The following is a 16,209-nucleotide window of genomic DNA, read 5'->3' on the forward strand; positions in this document are numbered from 1 at the left end:
AAGATCAAACCAGCATCCTTTACCTCTCCAGGGTATCATCTCTCTTTAGCACTACCCACTGTAAAACCTAACCCATCAAAAATTCTGCAAACATTAGCACATCAAAAATTCTGCAAACATTAGCACATATCCAGCAGGGTGGATAAAGCGAGAGTCAGACAAACATTTTATATCAGTTCCTCTATCATTTCCAGGATCTACAAATCTACAAACTACTAAAGGATTAAAGTAGATCGGTAAAACCCAAGTGGCACAGAAAAAAGAAATTATCTCAAACACTTCAAACTTCAAGTTAAAAAGGAGGTGTAAATAAAATATGCAATGCAGAAATCTTTTTAAGCTGTCCATCTTAGATCTACATTTTTACAATGGCAAACACCTAGAAGGATGTTGTCTTGAAACAGGGACTAATATTTTCGCCATATCGTACTCCATAATACCTCAATAGGAAAAAGTAATTTAGACAGGGGGAGGGTTGGGGGGAGATTAGTATAGGTATGGGTTATAATGGATTGTATAAACAGTCAAAGGTGTGAAACATTTTAACATTGTTAAAAAAAATAGGCTATGCTATCTTCAAATTAGACACTTGGTGAGTAATGTGCAAATGAGAGAAGGAAAAAAACAGAATTCGAACAGTATTTCAATGCGCCTCAGTAACAATTTCTAATTCTTTTTCAATTCATATTCTATTACTTTAGGTACATCAAAATTAATTATATATAGTAAAACCAATTTTAGCAATTCAGAGAAAAAGTAAAGATCTCATCCCTAAAAATGCATAAAAACAAGATTAATGTTTTCTGACATGTTTTTAGGATTTCTCAAAAAGTGTGTCCAAACAGCATCCTGACGGGACCAATACTAGGAAATATGTCAAAACAACCAGATTTTTTAGGTTTTCTTAAAGGCAGGGAAATTAGTAGCGGCACACAATTGTCATAGAAGAAAATTATGCAATTTGTGCACACAGTTAGCAAAAAAACCACCTTTCTATAAATGTTTTTTTTTTGTCAGGGACGAGAATAAACTGTGTCTTTTAATTTCACAACAGTGGTTTTAACAGACTGTCTATTCAAAATGAAGTACCACAGTGTCATCTCCCGTGCCCCCAGAAAGGAAGGGAGCCAGTATATGCTTACAGACAGATGCCTCCCAGGAAAAAATGCACACCGTAGATGGCATCATGGCTAGCAGACCTTGAGGTGCTGTATGGAGACTGCCTAGACAAGCTAGTAGATTAAGTCTAAAGTAGAATGCCAGTCCCTTCTCAGGAATAATTACAAAAAACGTGCTAATACTGGTGCAAGAGAAACCATCTTCTAAGCTGTCTTTATAGAAGGAGGACCCAGTGAAGGTCACTTTGTATGGATAGAGCACGGAGGGTGAGACACCAAAGAAAACAAGGTCAATCTCAATTAATACTAGTGGGAAATAAAGTAAAAGCAAACCTTTAAAATAGATACTACACACTTTCTGCCAGTTCATACTTTGATAGCTCTACAGGACTCGAATCAATACAAAACAAACGCAAGACACCTCACAGGTTGATATTCTTTAAGAGTATAGAAGTGGCACAGGAATATCATAAAAAGAGAAAGAAAATTATCACTGTACCTTGAGAACCTACTGTGTAAGAGTTGGTCACCCCTCTTTGTGCCGATGAAACAGGGTGAAATAATGACTTTTGATCAATTAACTTGGACTAGGTCCACATAACGTAGGCTCAGATGAGGCTTGCTGTCAGAGAGGCTGAGTTGGGAGAGTAGATATGATCTTGTACAGAGCCTTTCTGCTGCTTACCCCTAGCCTAAAATGGGAGCTAAGTATTTAGTCAGATTAGAACTGAACCCAAGACATGGTTTCCAAAATACAATTCAAAACCATCATTTTATAATAAGGCTGGTCATAGTTCAATTCTTTCTGCTTTCCAAACATCACTACAAACCCAGAACACTGCTCAGGAGACTCGCCTACTGGCATTCAAGAATGCTGCAGACACAGGACATACACAAATAAACAGTAAGGTCAAACACGAATTAGCAAAGCCACCAGGTCTAGCTTTTTGGTGCTAAAGAACTACTGAGCAGCCAATTTTTCTTTGCATTGGCACTGGCAAAAAGAACATAGAAATCCAAAAAGGTCACCGATGAGCCACAATACACGAAAATGCATGGACAGTCATATTGTAATGTTTTTTTCCTTAGGAGAAAAACAAGGGCAGTGATTTTGGAATGGTTTTTCTACGAAAGAGAAAGAATTCTAGAATGAGAACAGACGTTAGCATATATGTGGTGATGCACCAGTTGCCATTGTGGAGATTTAATTTACTATTCCAAGATAGCCAAAAACCATATTAGAAATTTAAAAACAAAGAATGCATACAATGCTGCACAAAGAAAAAGAAGAAAACATCCCAGCAGCACTGTGCAACTTTTGTACCCTGCCAAAGCAACAATTCTTTAGAAAACAAAATAAAAAACATGATATGGGAAGTGTAGGGGAACGGGAGCAATGGACGAAAGGGAGGGGAAAGTCTCAAGAAAGAGGTAGTGAGAACATGACAGGGAAATATTGAAATACTTCCCTTACGTCAGCAAGGGTACAACTCAACTCATCCAGTCAGGAGGAGGATAACGCCATCATGCTTCATGGCCGGACAAAAGCAAGAACATGGAGTAAAGCATCAAATCAAGAGCAGGGAACAGAAACAGACAAGGGAGTCATCTAAGCATTAGCAAAGGTCTGTCCGCAAGCCAACTCTGTGTATTGTATTCTTTATAAAAAGGTCTTGTACAACAACCAGCAAAAGCGGTCTGACCTAAAAAACGTTAAACTTACCATAACACCAAAATCACAGCTCTTAGAAAAACTAAACTTGCAGCAAATTTTACAACACTGGGAAGAGAAAGACCGACGTGATAGCACAAGAGAATCATATTGCATTTAATTTAAGAATCATATTGCATTCAATTTGAGAATCATACTGCATTTAATTGTCAACAGCATTGTTTTGTAGGAGTACTGTAAAGCAATGTGTTCATAGAGAAATTAAAAATCAGTCCATTATGGACAGGTTTATTTAATTGCTTACACAAACGGGTTGCATGTAAAATGGGGCTTAGCAGGGATTTATGAGGCGCAAGAAAAGGCGTTCTTAAAAAAATATATACAATATGCGCCAAAGAGTTTCCCTTATGAGAAAGGGAGACAACATTTAGAGCTATGCAAAAAAATACCTTTTATAGTCGGGGTCAACAACTGTGCAAGAACGGACTTGAGAGGCTGCCAGAGTAAACAAGCTGCCAGTGGGACCAAATAATACAAAGTTCAGTGTTCTTAGTGTTTCATCCGTGTTGCAAGCAGCAAGTAGCAAATGATCGAGGAAACACACCCGCCCCCCATACATAGCCCGTCTTTGACAGTACACCGGGAGATCGTTTCCCTGTTCATTGGCGGCTGTACAACCTAGGCCTGCAGACTTACTTTCAACAGTCTTAGCATGCTGGAATTTACATGCATGTAGTATTTATGTGGTATACGTGTAGCAAGAGGCAATGCAGCATTTTGCAGAGTCAACAGCAAAGTTACAGTAAATCGAATGAAGTAGGTGGGTTCTGAGCTCTAAAGAACAGCTAGGTGGCACAAACTTCTGGCCGCTACCAATATGGTCAAAATCTGAAGAAAAACTACTCTTCCTACCACCATCACCCAATTACCCACAAGTATGTCTTTCATAAGTAATAATGATATGTGTGGCAATGACCCTCCACATTATTAACACCTGCAATTATGCCCTCTCCTTGCACTGAAATCACTTTAATATAAGTCAAATTCTTCACTTCTGTGAAAAATATTTGGCACAAGTCTAATTCAGCAACGTTTTATATGTTGTATAGCAAGCTCAAATCCTGGGATACAAAGTGCATGCCAAACAAGCATTTGCAATGCTATAGGTCTCACATTATTGCTAGTTTGAGGTATTGGCGTTGCAAATAATAATGCAACGTCAATAGCTCATACTTTCAGTAATGCGAGAACTAGTGCATTGCGAATGCTTGGGCAGTGAGCCAGGAACCAGCACTGTATGTCTCAGTGCAGTACCGCAAAATGCTCCTAGAGATCCCTAGTGAGCAAGGTACCACCACTGTGTGTCTACAAAGTTGGAGTTATTGGCATTATGCATGGCAATTTGTTTTACCTAGCCAGGTTGCAGGGTTCAGTATCATATGTGGCCAAAAGGGGACCTCTTATGGTCATATGGTACTGCACCCTGCAGACGATATGGTAAACCCACCCTACCCATAATGCATTGCATGCAAGACAGTACTACAAGTACATTCAAATATCTATGTCCATAAATACAATTAGTAGCTTTGAAATGCGACAAAATAATTATTACATTAATTTCGGATTAGGTTGTACTCTGTGTGTAGCTGATGAAGGGAAATTTATAGAGGGTCTCATATAAAAGTGATATGTTCTAGTGAGTGAAGTAACCACTGCAAGCCTAGCTTAGGACCAGGTGTGTGTCCTGCCTGAAGCCTTTTAAGAAAATATTGCCTTGAGGCTGTAATTAAAACCTAGGAAGTAACAACAGTTGTAACAGGGGGTGTCCTCGTGAGAGGTTACAAGAAGAGACAAGGCGGTACTAAGAAGGGACTAACTAAGCCTATTGACCAATGAAAAGCCACCATTTACCAAAGACAGGGAAAGGAGTCAATGAAAAAGACGGGCAGAAAGTGGGCGGAGCTATATGCCCATATCCTGAATACAGCATGTCTCTAAGAGGCAGAGAAAACGCTGCCTAGGAGAGACATAAAAAGGGCAAAACACTGGGAGATATGAGCCAAAACTCGATGTCTTAAAACGAAGGAGAGGGAAAGCTTTGGCTTTCCTTAAAGTATAAAAATATTTTTTTTCTTCTAGGATGGTCACTGTTTGAATCAGAGGTGTGATCAGAATTCTCCAGTGTAGAAGACCTTTCATCATTTTTGTGGGCTAACCACACATTTCCTGAAGCTGTTCATCTGGTGATTAGTGGGCTTATCCATTATGTGGAGTTTCCATGTACTCTTTTTCACACTGTAGTTAATATTAGAAATGTTAATATACTACACAATCATTTTTTTATTATCTGTATTGGGAGTTACTGTGCACGGTCACTATACTGGATATTTATTATTAAGAAAAGGTAGGCATCAGACCATCTTCATCTCCATCTCCACATCCAGGATCTGTAACATCACTGTATCCATTGGGACGGCCCATCCTGCTTCAATTGAGGAAAAAGCTCAAGACACACCTCTTTAGAGAACACTCAATCACGTCAAAGTAACAGTCCACATCCACTCTAACAACCCAGCTACACATTCAATCACTAATTGACTGTTTCCTTGTACTGGACTCCTTTCGGCTATATTCATGCTGCACAAACAACACAAACCTGCAAAGGGTGGTACACATATTTATGGGCTTTACTTTTTAAATCTTACAAACAATGACTGTGTGCTGCAGTGGCAGGTTTCCCTAATGTCCGAAAGCTAGGAAAGGATGTTAACTGTAAAGGTGAATTGGACAGGTGCATTAACTAGTATAGAACAGATCAGACTGGTACGGTGGGTAAAATACCAGAGCTCAGGCAACAATGGGAACAAGCAGACAGGCTTAGAAGAGTTTTGAAGTGTGAAGGTGGGAACCGTGGACTTTGGAGGAGATGCTGGTGTCGGATCTTAATTGCTACTCAGTAATCTGCATACTGCTTCTACTAGATGAGGGCCCTTTAGAGATGCAGCCTATTTATAGTTGTTGGTCCACTGGCAGATTTTCTTTCCAGTGGCTGTTGGGTTGGTGGCTGACATTTTATTGGCATGTAGAGGATACAGGATTCCTCAACTTTTTGACTAGTAAACTGGCAAATGAAGTTGCAGCAGACCTGAAGTAGTACTAACCTTAAACAGATTCATTTGGGTACTCAAGTAGTTGCTTCTGCCTCCAAGGAGGCAATGAGTCTGGTTGCCTCTTTGTGATAGCAAAATATGTGTTGTTAATCATCCCGTCATCTTTTTTTTACCTTGAGTGGGAAAACAAAGCCTACCAGGAAAAATAATGTTACATGGGAACTTATTCCTCACACAAAAAAAGATAAGGCTGCTCTGGTTTCAAAACTTCCACAGCATTTTATGTGTCTTGAATCTGAATCGTGGGAGCTACTCAGGAGATGGGGAGTCCAGCAGTTTATCCGCCACGGAAATTCCAGCTGGGTCCCATTGTCACCAACTGCTCATACCGCTAAAATTCTGCTGCATGCAACCATCAGCTTGTTGCACCATTGTCCAACTTTTGAAGATGGCATATATTTCCTCAGCTGATGCAATGGTTACAGAGTAGCTTTGCTTCAAATGCATTAGTATGCCCCCTCCACCTAGCTTCTCATGCCCTCTGATTTAGCAATAATGTTGCATAATTGTCAACCTTGATGCGGAGAAAAGTTATGGTCTACCATATTTTCAGCACAAGTCAATGCTTTAGGACCATCCTGCCTGCAAGATAGCAATTCAGACATCCAGGTAATTTAGCAAATGGCAGACTTGATTATTGTGGAGACTGAAGGAAAGGGATCACATTAGTTCGTCCATAACAGATCTACATTGCTTACAGTCCATCACAGAACAACTCACAATGCCTTGTGTCTAGTTACTGGAGACCAGGTACGGGGACAGACAAATCTTATTAAATTCACTCTACATGTCCAATCACATCCACTCTATTAACTGAATGGGTCTTCCCATCTCAAGGACTAAAAGCAAGGTAAGTAGGAAGAGAGGGAAAGTGATCAAGGGGAGTATCTCCTTATCAGCACCCACGCAATCGTTTCAACTAGGAGAGAACAAGCTAGACCCGTACATTCTCACTGCCCTTTATTTAATTAGATGGGCACAAATTTGGAACTCTTCCATGTGCTTCCCCTTGTTTCAAGCTAAGCTATTCACAACTGTTTGTAGGGTCAGTGCTCCAGGCTCGTCAAGTTGCTTTATTTCCCTAGTATTGACAATTGGTGTCTTTTGCATGTTAGTCTTTGAACCTCTTAGGCTTTATCACTTTTTCAGGGGAAACAGCTACTACAACGCGGCCGTTTCCTGAATTAAAAAAAAAAAAAAATTAAAAAAAAATTACAACGCGGCCGTTTCCATTCACACCATAACCACGCATGCATTACAACGCATGCGTGGTTACAACGAGAAGCCTTTACCACGCATACCTTTACTACGAAAAACATAGTAAAGGCATGTGTGCTAAAGTAAAAAAAAAGAAAAGGGGGGGCTTGGGAGGTCTCCCCCCCACAAAATAAAAGCGTGGGTTTAAAAAGAAAAAAACACACCTGTTTGTGAAAAAAGATGTGAAGGAGATCGGCGTTTTAAGAAGGAAACGGAAAAACACTTCCACTTCTTCTTGATGACGTAAAACGTCACCACGGAAAAACAAGGAGAGGAGAGGTAAGGAGGAATGAGCGGGTGTTCTAGCGTAGAGTTAAATTAAAGTACATTTTTAGGGTGAAAATCTGTTAACACGAAAAATACCATTTACATGCATACTTTTACAACGAAAATCGTTGTAAAAGTATGTGTTTAAAAGGTATTTTCGTGGTAAAGGATGTGCGTGGTGACTGCATTCCGTTGTAACGCATGCGTGGTAAAGGCATGCGTCACAACGGAATGCGTTGTAAAATACAACCCTTTTTCAGCATCAAATGTTTAAATATCGTCCACAAAGGGGTGCAGGACGCTGCCAGCCATGATGCGCCCTCTGTGAGACAGGACTACATCCATCTAGGATCTTGCCATGCTCACAAAGGATAGGCCCTAGATTGCACATGGCTACTGTTTTTGAAAGAAAAAGTGTCTTTCTTGCTTAATTCCCCAGGCCGGGAGGTCTCTTGCTCGCTCTTGCGGACGGTCCCTTCTCATGCTTTGTCAACATATCACACCAACTTCATAACAGCTTTAGCTTGGTCTAGGTGTCATACTTCAAATGAAAACTAGATTATATTGGACTTTGATTTCAGCCCAACAAGTACTGAAGTATCCTTTGAGTGCTACCCCTGTATGTGATATGAGGCGTTTTAGGAGTCTTCATGTCGCCTGCCATGCAACTCTAGGTTTTCTCCAATTCACCCAATCTGCCTCTCATGAGGATCTGCCAGGCGAGCCAGACATTTGCTGTGGGAGTGACGGTGAGGGAGCAACGGCCACATGACAGGAGAGTTCGTCCACCTTCACTGTCCAGGCTGCTATGTAATGTCAACATAAGTTATTTTTCCTCACATGTCCCGTGCAAAGGAAAAAGCATATGATCAACTTGATTGTCTGTCCATTAGGTTACATGCCATGAACCATGTACCCATTATTTAACAAATTATCATGCAAACACGACTATGCATCTACATAATCTGAACTATTTACATGGCCATGAACTATATTGCTACAGTCAGACTCACCCATTTGCTTGAAAAAATAAATAATCTCATATTAACTCATTGCAATGGACTCCATGGCACTATGCATTGCATCTTTATGCCGCTACAACTTGAGAGTTAATTTAGTAATGTGCGCAATTTAAGTAAAATAAATGAACATCTGAGGTCAGACTATGGAGGGGAGGGGGGAGATTGTCACTAAATTGTTCTGTAATATTAGAAGCAACAGGGACAAATTTTAGTTCTTATTAAGGGAGGAGGCTGAGATTATAGACGCACTCCCAAATGACAAGGAAACCCCCAAATGTGTTCTAATATTTATTTTAGAAAAGTGCACGTTGGCAGAACTCTACAGAATATATTATAAAACTGCACAGAGATAGGCATAACTCCCAAAATATATTTCTATTGCAGAACAACAGTCCTTGAAGCTATTGTTGTACGATTAAGTCACTGTCACCATGCCTCCTCATCTTCAAGCTTGTGTTGCTCACCGCAGGAAAGCCAAGCTAGACCAACAGTTACCATGAACCTGACTGAAAGAGTTCAAGGGTGCTAAATGGAAGCCAAGGTGGAACACATCTACATTGCCAAAATATAATTACAAAAAATATATCCCACGTCTCTTACATAATCTTCACATTCCATTTCAAGAACTTCTCGCACAGCAAACTTTAAAATTAGCCAATTGTGGGACTGGTGTTAATTGCTATACGTAACATCAAATCATAACACACCCAGCCCAGGTTCATGAACTTCCACAGCATCAAAACGTAGATTTTAAGGTACAAAAAGCGTCCTGACAAAACGAACATGTCAAGGTACAAAAACATGAAATATATGCCTCAGCTATAAATCTTATTATAGAAGAGTAACTCTCCAAACACAAAACCTCTCAAAATAATTGACAAAGAACAGACTAAAAAACACACTAAATACGTTCTCCAGTGGTCACCCTATTCTCGAGGAATCTTTTCAAACAGGATTTCCAACTAGATTAGAGGTGTAACCTTTCCATGTTAAGCACACTAAAGCGATGGATGAAAGGTTTTTAACACCATTTAAACTGTTAACATTTTTCATGTTAACTTTTTATCAATGGCATCTGTACCTCTAGAAATGTTTCTGCCCTCCCTGTAGAGCACTGCATTCAGACTTATCAGGCATACATCTACCGGAGTCACAAAGGTTAAAACAGCAAACAGAACCCATAAGCGAAATGTAGAACGATTTTTCTGGGGATGAATTGGTTAAATTAGCTCACTGGCACATTGTAAAATGCATCATTTTAAAGCCAATACAGTTTACATTTATTACACTACGACTAATACGTAGGCGTTAGCTGCTAAAAAACGAATTGATTTACATCTCTGCATACGCCTCAATGAAGTATAAGGATCCAGCCAACATATACAAATTCCTAAATTCATACTAAACTCTGTTCACTGGAGACATTCTGGGCTTGAGTCCAAGGACCCAATATCGTAACAGTACTTTTGTGACTAAGCACTGCAGAACAATCACAGGACTACCCCCAAAATAACTTGCCTCTTGTAATTAGCCACACAGTAAGGGGCTGTTTTAATAATTATACTGAAGGAAGTGCTGGCATGAGGCCCATGCACATGGATGTTTTGCAGATCACCAATGGCAGTGGCACGCAGCCTTCCGCAGAGCTGACTAATATCACAAATGATTGGCTAGCACCCCGATACACATGCTATAGGAAGCTCAGCCCTATCTAAAGTGGTTTTGCTTTAAATCTGAGCATCATTTTGAGACATTTGCAATTTCATTTATCCTGGTCAATTAGCTTCCAATGGCAAGTTACTTTAAATAAAGGCTAAATGAGTTTCATTCTCAGGAGGTTTTTTATAGTTTGTATTTACTGCATAGGTTGCAGCCATTTCAACAGAACCTAATTAATAGCAAAAATATAAACTGAAGAGATAGCCCGGAATTGTGGAACGGGACTCTGCTGGAACCCTGCCTGGATTGTCCTGTTGCAGGCAGCACGCGTAGCAAGGAATATTAGGGTGGCAACAAGGGACTGTGGTTTTAAAACGTCTTCCATAATTCTGTCCATCTCTTTAGACCTCTCCTTTCATTACGGATTGGGAGTAATATTCTGACATACAGACAGCGTCTGGCAGAAGCAGGCCAGTAAGCTCGAAGGGTGTTGTTCTTCCAACTCCCAAAACATATTGTGTGGGGTCAAGGACAACAAGTTTTCATGTTTATTTTGTCCTTGAGACACATAGGCCCAACCCTCGGCAGCACAAACCCTTTGGCTGCCAGTTAACAGTACCACATTATGGATCAAGGCAGGGCATTGTCTGCAATGAAGGCATTTATGGCTCATTATTACAAAGCATTTCTTATTAGGGGGAGTGTTCAAAGGAAATGTAAGCTCGGACAGCACCACGGGCAATGGTGCCAATGTAAAAATGTGTACACGGGTGTCCAAGGTTAACAATATGAGGCTACATAATATGCTCCCAGAAAGCTCTGTATTTGGATGCAGATATCTGCATAAGCTTGCAAGCAAGATTGACGATTCAATGCTTTCAAAATAAAATGTTTAGCAAAAAAATGCAACTGGAAAAGAAAAAAATGTATTGCTAAACAACTGTGAAATTGTAGGCAACATTTCTTTGAACATCATTCGATAAAATGTGTTGATGCATGCTAGTATTTCCCCCAAAAATTCATCATGGAAAATCAGTGCAACCTGTTTCAACAAGATAATGGGAATCATGAAAATTAACTAGCATTGGAAAAGCCAATAGGTCTGATATTGGTGGTCAGCCTTTTGGTTTTGTCAATGCGTGTCTTGTTTTGATGTGGTTTTTGCAAAACTTTGTGGGAGATGCCAGGCCCTCACCATTATAACAAATATTGACAAAAATCTATAATATTTTTTGGACTCAAAAAGCATACATTACCACAGTAGTTCATGTCACTGTACAAAACTACTTTGTGTGCCGATATGCTCCTTGTGAAACAGAGGAAGTCAGACAATGGATAGAGAGAGGGATATCATCTTAATAAAAACAACATTTCTAGGTTGACTCCAGGCCTAATTTGGGGCCCAATTCTTAAAGTCACTAAATTGCACCCATGGTATATGTCCTTGTATTGGTGCAGATTTACAGCTTTCATGAATTCACATGAATTTACAGAAGTAGTCCTAGAAATCGTTCTCCTAGAAAATATTTTTGAACTGCTTGTTAGTACGAGCAAAACTTGCAGGTGTAGATTTGCTCATGTGAAAATCTGTTGTGTTTACAAATTCACTTTCCCGCCAACCACTTTTTTCCCCAACCCTGGAAGAAGTTTTACTTCTGACAATCTCAGGAGTACATTTCCAACCTTTCTCCGTATGGGAAAAAATTTGAGAATAGCTGTCCAAAAGCCCTAAAACATGCAATATAGTAGGTTTGCACAGACTCTAAAGGGCATTCCAACCCTGGAACCATTGCTTAACGCTAACTCTAACCCTTGTATGCAGATCTGTGGAAAGGTGTCAAAATAAGGAAATTGCTAGAATTCAAAGCCGCCTATAGTATGATCCCTGGCTTAAGCAGAAAAGCCAATATCAAAGTTTTGATATGAGATCGTTCCATAATTGGTCACTGAACTACGCAGCACCAAAGGAACAAGTGGATTATTTTTACAGGACAAGTGATTTATGAAGAAACCTGTCCCATGGACAAGTAGATTTTTCATTAAATTCCACACCCCTGGAGTAACAGAAATCTGAGAGTTTTATACAAATGCAGTGCAATAATAACAACCAAGAACCTAATACTACAGGAAAAGTAAATGCTCATCAGTTCATTTCTAGGTGGGGTCCTTCTAGATCGATTAATCTATAATATTATTTGCACAAATAGGCCTTCTTTAAAAATGTTGGCCTAAGATGGACTGTCAGTTCTTGTGTGGATATTGAACAAAGAAATCTAATCACAATTCCATAACATTATATGAACAGTAGGAGAAAATGATTGACGTAAAAAAATGGAAAAGGGGGTTGATAAAGGGAACATGAAAGTACAGGACACAGTGGCAAAAAAACACTAAGGAGAGGTTAAAGTGCACAGGAGAATGAGATTAATGGTTTAAAAAATACAGACCAAAAGAGAGCAGTACATAAACACAAATTCGGGAGGAGCGCATGAGGAACGACACAGAGGATAACAGTGGTGTGCAGAAAGAAAACAAAGACCGGAAAGGGCCAATATCAAGAGATGAACGCAGAAACCAGCAGTAATGGGAGGGTGAAAAATGTGGGGGGAAACAAACTGATGCCCAGCAATTATTCAAGACGGGATTGGTCAGTCAAATGAGGGGTACCCAAGATTAACAAAAAAGATGAACAGTGGGAGAGTGTCACATACAGGGCAGAATACAAATAACAGCAATGGCTTCCAGCATTGCCACAAAGCAGAATTAGCAATGGTCAGTGGAATGAACAAATCCAGATATACATAGTGCATTGTCAAATAATGAATACTACTAGAGGATTATATAAGTAGTTAATAATAAAACATTGTCAAGTAAAATACAACATAGACATTTTGTTTGGGTTCATTTTACAACTGCATATATCTTTAACATGTACAGAGAAATGATACAGCTCGATTCCTTTAAAGGACTCCAAGCATACAAGTCCACTGTCTATTAGCTTTCCTTCTAGGGTACAACATTATATGTTTATCTTTTCAAAATGGTTCAAATAAAATGCAATCTCTATAAACAAGTCTTCTTGCCTAGAAGTTGTCAATTGTAATAACTCTGCAATATTACCAATGTTTGAGGGGGATCAGAAGGAGTTGGACCAGTGGTTGGATTCGCCTTCTGCCTTAGAGAGCAGCATCACGGACAAAGCACACAAAAAAATCCAAGGTATATTATGTTTTCCTGCTTTTGCTGCACAAAATGCAGTGGCATAAAATCCCATATTTCACAGTGAACCGTTATATATTGGAAATAGGTCAGGTGAAATACTGTTTTCATAACCACTAGAATTATGTTGCAACGAGGACCACATTATGCTGCAAGGTTTTCTTAATTATGGAGCAAAAAAACTAAATTATACGGAGCATTGTCTGAGAACTTTATTTTCATCCCTCTTAGCTACAATCACCATTTTTTGTGAATTCTGCAAATGCAAAACGTAGCAAAGGCAGTAAATCAATAATTATCTGGGACACACTGCAGCTGCAGAATTGCATAAGTGCACTGACCCCTCACCATTGTATTATCAAAACTTGAATCATGAAAGATAAACCCAAATATTTTGAATTGCAATCACTGACCTTTGTTAGCTGAAATTCGGAGAACATACCCTGTTCAAGATAACTACCACAAATAATTAAAAACTGGACCCTATCACACACACACACACACACACACACACCTTCGAAGATGTAATGGGTAAAAAAGGCAATGTCCCCTGCCAACGTCAATGTTGGTTTACAACAATTTAGACATTTAATTTCTCTTCCCTGTACTGTCTTTACTATTGCTAAACTACAGAGCATATGAACAGCCAATACCGGTGAACAGAACCGTTATACAAGGATGTAAAACGAAATACAAGGCTCCTGCATTACATACCAAAAGTAGTTTGATTGTGGACCAAATTCTAACGTATTGTATATATTTTTACCTCACTCAACTGTCTTCACCGAGAGTTGTCAAAAAATGGCTGCAAAGCCCACGTTGATGCAATATGAAGAAAAAAAATCACACATATCCAATCTTCACATTTTCTCGCAAACTGTAGAATAGCAATCGAGAAAAAAATTCAAGTGGACCAATGCGGACACGACCTTCAACAAAGAAGCATGTTTAACTTACTTTCATCACTATCATTATTGTGATTATAAAAAACCCTAACTGCAATGAGTAGGTATTTTAAGACACAAGCCTTAGTTTTTGTTAGAAATGCAATGAGTCAGGCCCTGAATGGTTGTTGGGGCATAGGATGTCTGTGTGCTTAGTTGTATTCGCTGGGCATGTATTTCTTGGCACTGGCATTCTAACTCCTTCCACAATGCCTCAGGTGTGTTGGCAGAAGATGAGGAAGGAATACTGAATGGTTTTATAAAAGCCAAGTACGTTAAGGCCGTGGAAGTCGAGCCTGCTTAACGGGTATTTGTATTAAAATGACGAGCCTAGAACGTATGCAGGGCACAGAGCCCAGTGCTGCTGAAGAAAGGCTTGCACAGTACTTAATTTCAAAGAGAGCGGTTTAGCCATTAAGAAACCAGGTCGTCGGCATTGAAAACCTCTCCAACTACACAACCAACACAAACCAGCAAGTCACGGGTCAACGGACGACCCTCGTGCAATGGAATAGACAGCACACTCAGTCTTGTATAAACACACACACCTCAAGAATACATTTTGGCTCACACTATGAAAATTCATTTAAATCAACGCACACTACCATTTAACACATCTATAAACGGAGTGTGAGAGCGAGGGCTTGATAAACAGGCGTGGAGGCTGCAATATAGGTTTAAAAGTGGGTTTATTGAGGTTGGAGGGATGAGGAATTGGAGGGGGATTGTGAATGTCTTCTTCTTCTGAGGTTTCCCGAGATGAGTTAGATGAGTCAGAAACTGATGTAGCTGTTCTCTTGCCTTCTAGGTCGTCTGGACCGGGTTGGGTAATCCGGAGGCTCATAGGAAAAGGAAAACAGACAAAGGGGAACCGTCAGAATGGAGTCCTTTTACAAAAAAAAAAACGTATACCGTCCACCACACCCTTGGTTGTCAGGATTTATCAAATAGCATTGACGAGTGGTTCTTGCTTAACTAATAAGGTGAGACGGAGTGTGCAGTTTAAAGCATATAGGAAGGAATTTTGATATGTACACTCTTACAATGGAGAACCAATAATCTGGGATGGACTCGTGCACCAACACTCGCATACTGCGCAAAACAGCGTGGTACCGGTCCGACTTTCACAGTTACGTTATACAGTGGATTTTCCCAATTCACTATACTTTCACCCGCCCTACCCTTAGTGTCCCCGAGTCAGTTCACTCACCGACCCCGCCGTAACTCTCCTCCGAGTTACGGCCGCCTTCCAGCCTCCTCCGGACACCACCAGTCCTCCGACCAGCTTTCCTCTTCAGGGTTGTCAGGGCCGCTGTTCTCTATATCGGGTCTTGCGTCTTCTTTCTCGGGTCCCGCGTCTTCTCTCTCGGGTCCCGCGTCTTCTCTCTCGGGTCCCGCGTCTTCTCTCTCGGGTCCCGCGTCTTCTCTCTCGGGTCCCGCGTCTTCTCTCGTCCTCGCCGTTTCTGCGTCTCTCCTCCTTCTCTCCCTGACCTGTCTGGGCTCGCAAGTTATTGGCTTTCGCCACCCACTTCCGGGGTATGGGGGTTGGACTTCCGGGTTGTGTGAACGTTCACCAGTTCTCTGTGAAAATACACGAGAGTCATGCAGGGGTAATAGTCCACGAGTGGTGTCGTGACACCATGTACGTCCCTGCAAGTTCCGGGTAAGTGGGGGTTCCTTCTCACATCCCCTTTCCCTTGCTGTCCTTCTTCTAGGGGAACTATCCTGAGGATACCTAGACAAATAGTCAGCGTTCCCTTGATCCTTCCCTTTTCTATGCTTAGTGAGAAATCGGTAGGGTTGCAAAGAAAGAAACCACCTCAGAACCCTTTCATTATGTCCCTTATTCCTCGCTAGCCACTCTAAAGGGGCGTGATCGGT

At 40.4% G+C, this 16,209-nt stretch overlaps 1 protein-coding gene across 1 annotated transcript in view; it reads right to left on the bottom strand.

Annotated features, from left to right (window-relative positions):
- PPP1R13B (protein phosphatase 1 regulatory subunit 13B) overlaps nucleotides 1–16,209 on the bottom strand; it is a 427,185-nt gene that overhangs the window by 338,915 nt on the left and 72,061 nt on the right. The window lies entirely within an intron of this gene.

This window comes from Lissotriton vulgaris, chromosome 9, assembly GCF_964263255.1.
Source record: "Lissotriton vulgaris chromosome 9, aLisVul1.2, whole genome shotgun sequence".
Classification (NCBI taxonomy): domain Eukaryota; kingdom Metazoa; phylum Chordata; class Amphibia; order Caudata; family Salamandridae; genus Lissotriton; species Lissotriton vulgaris.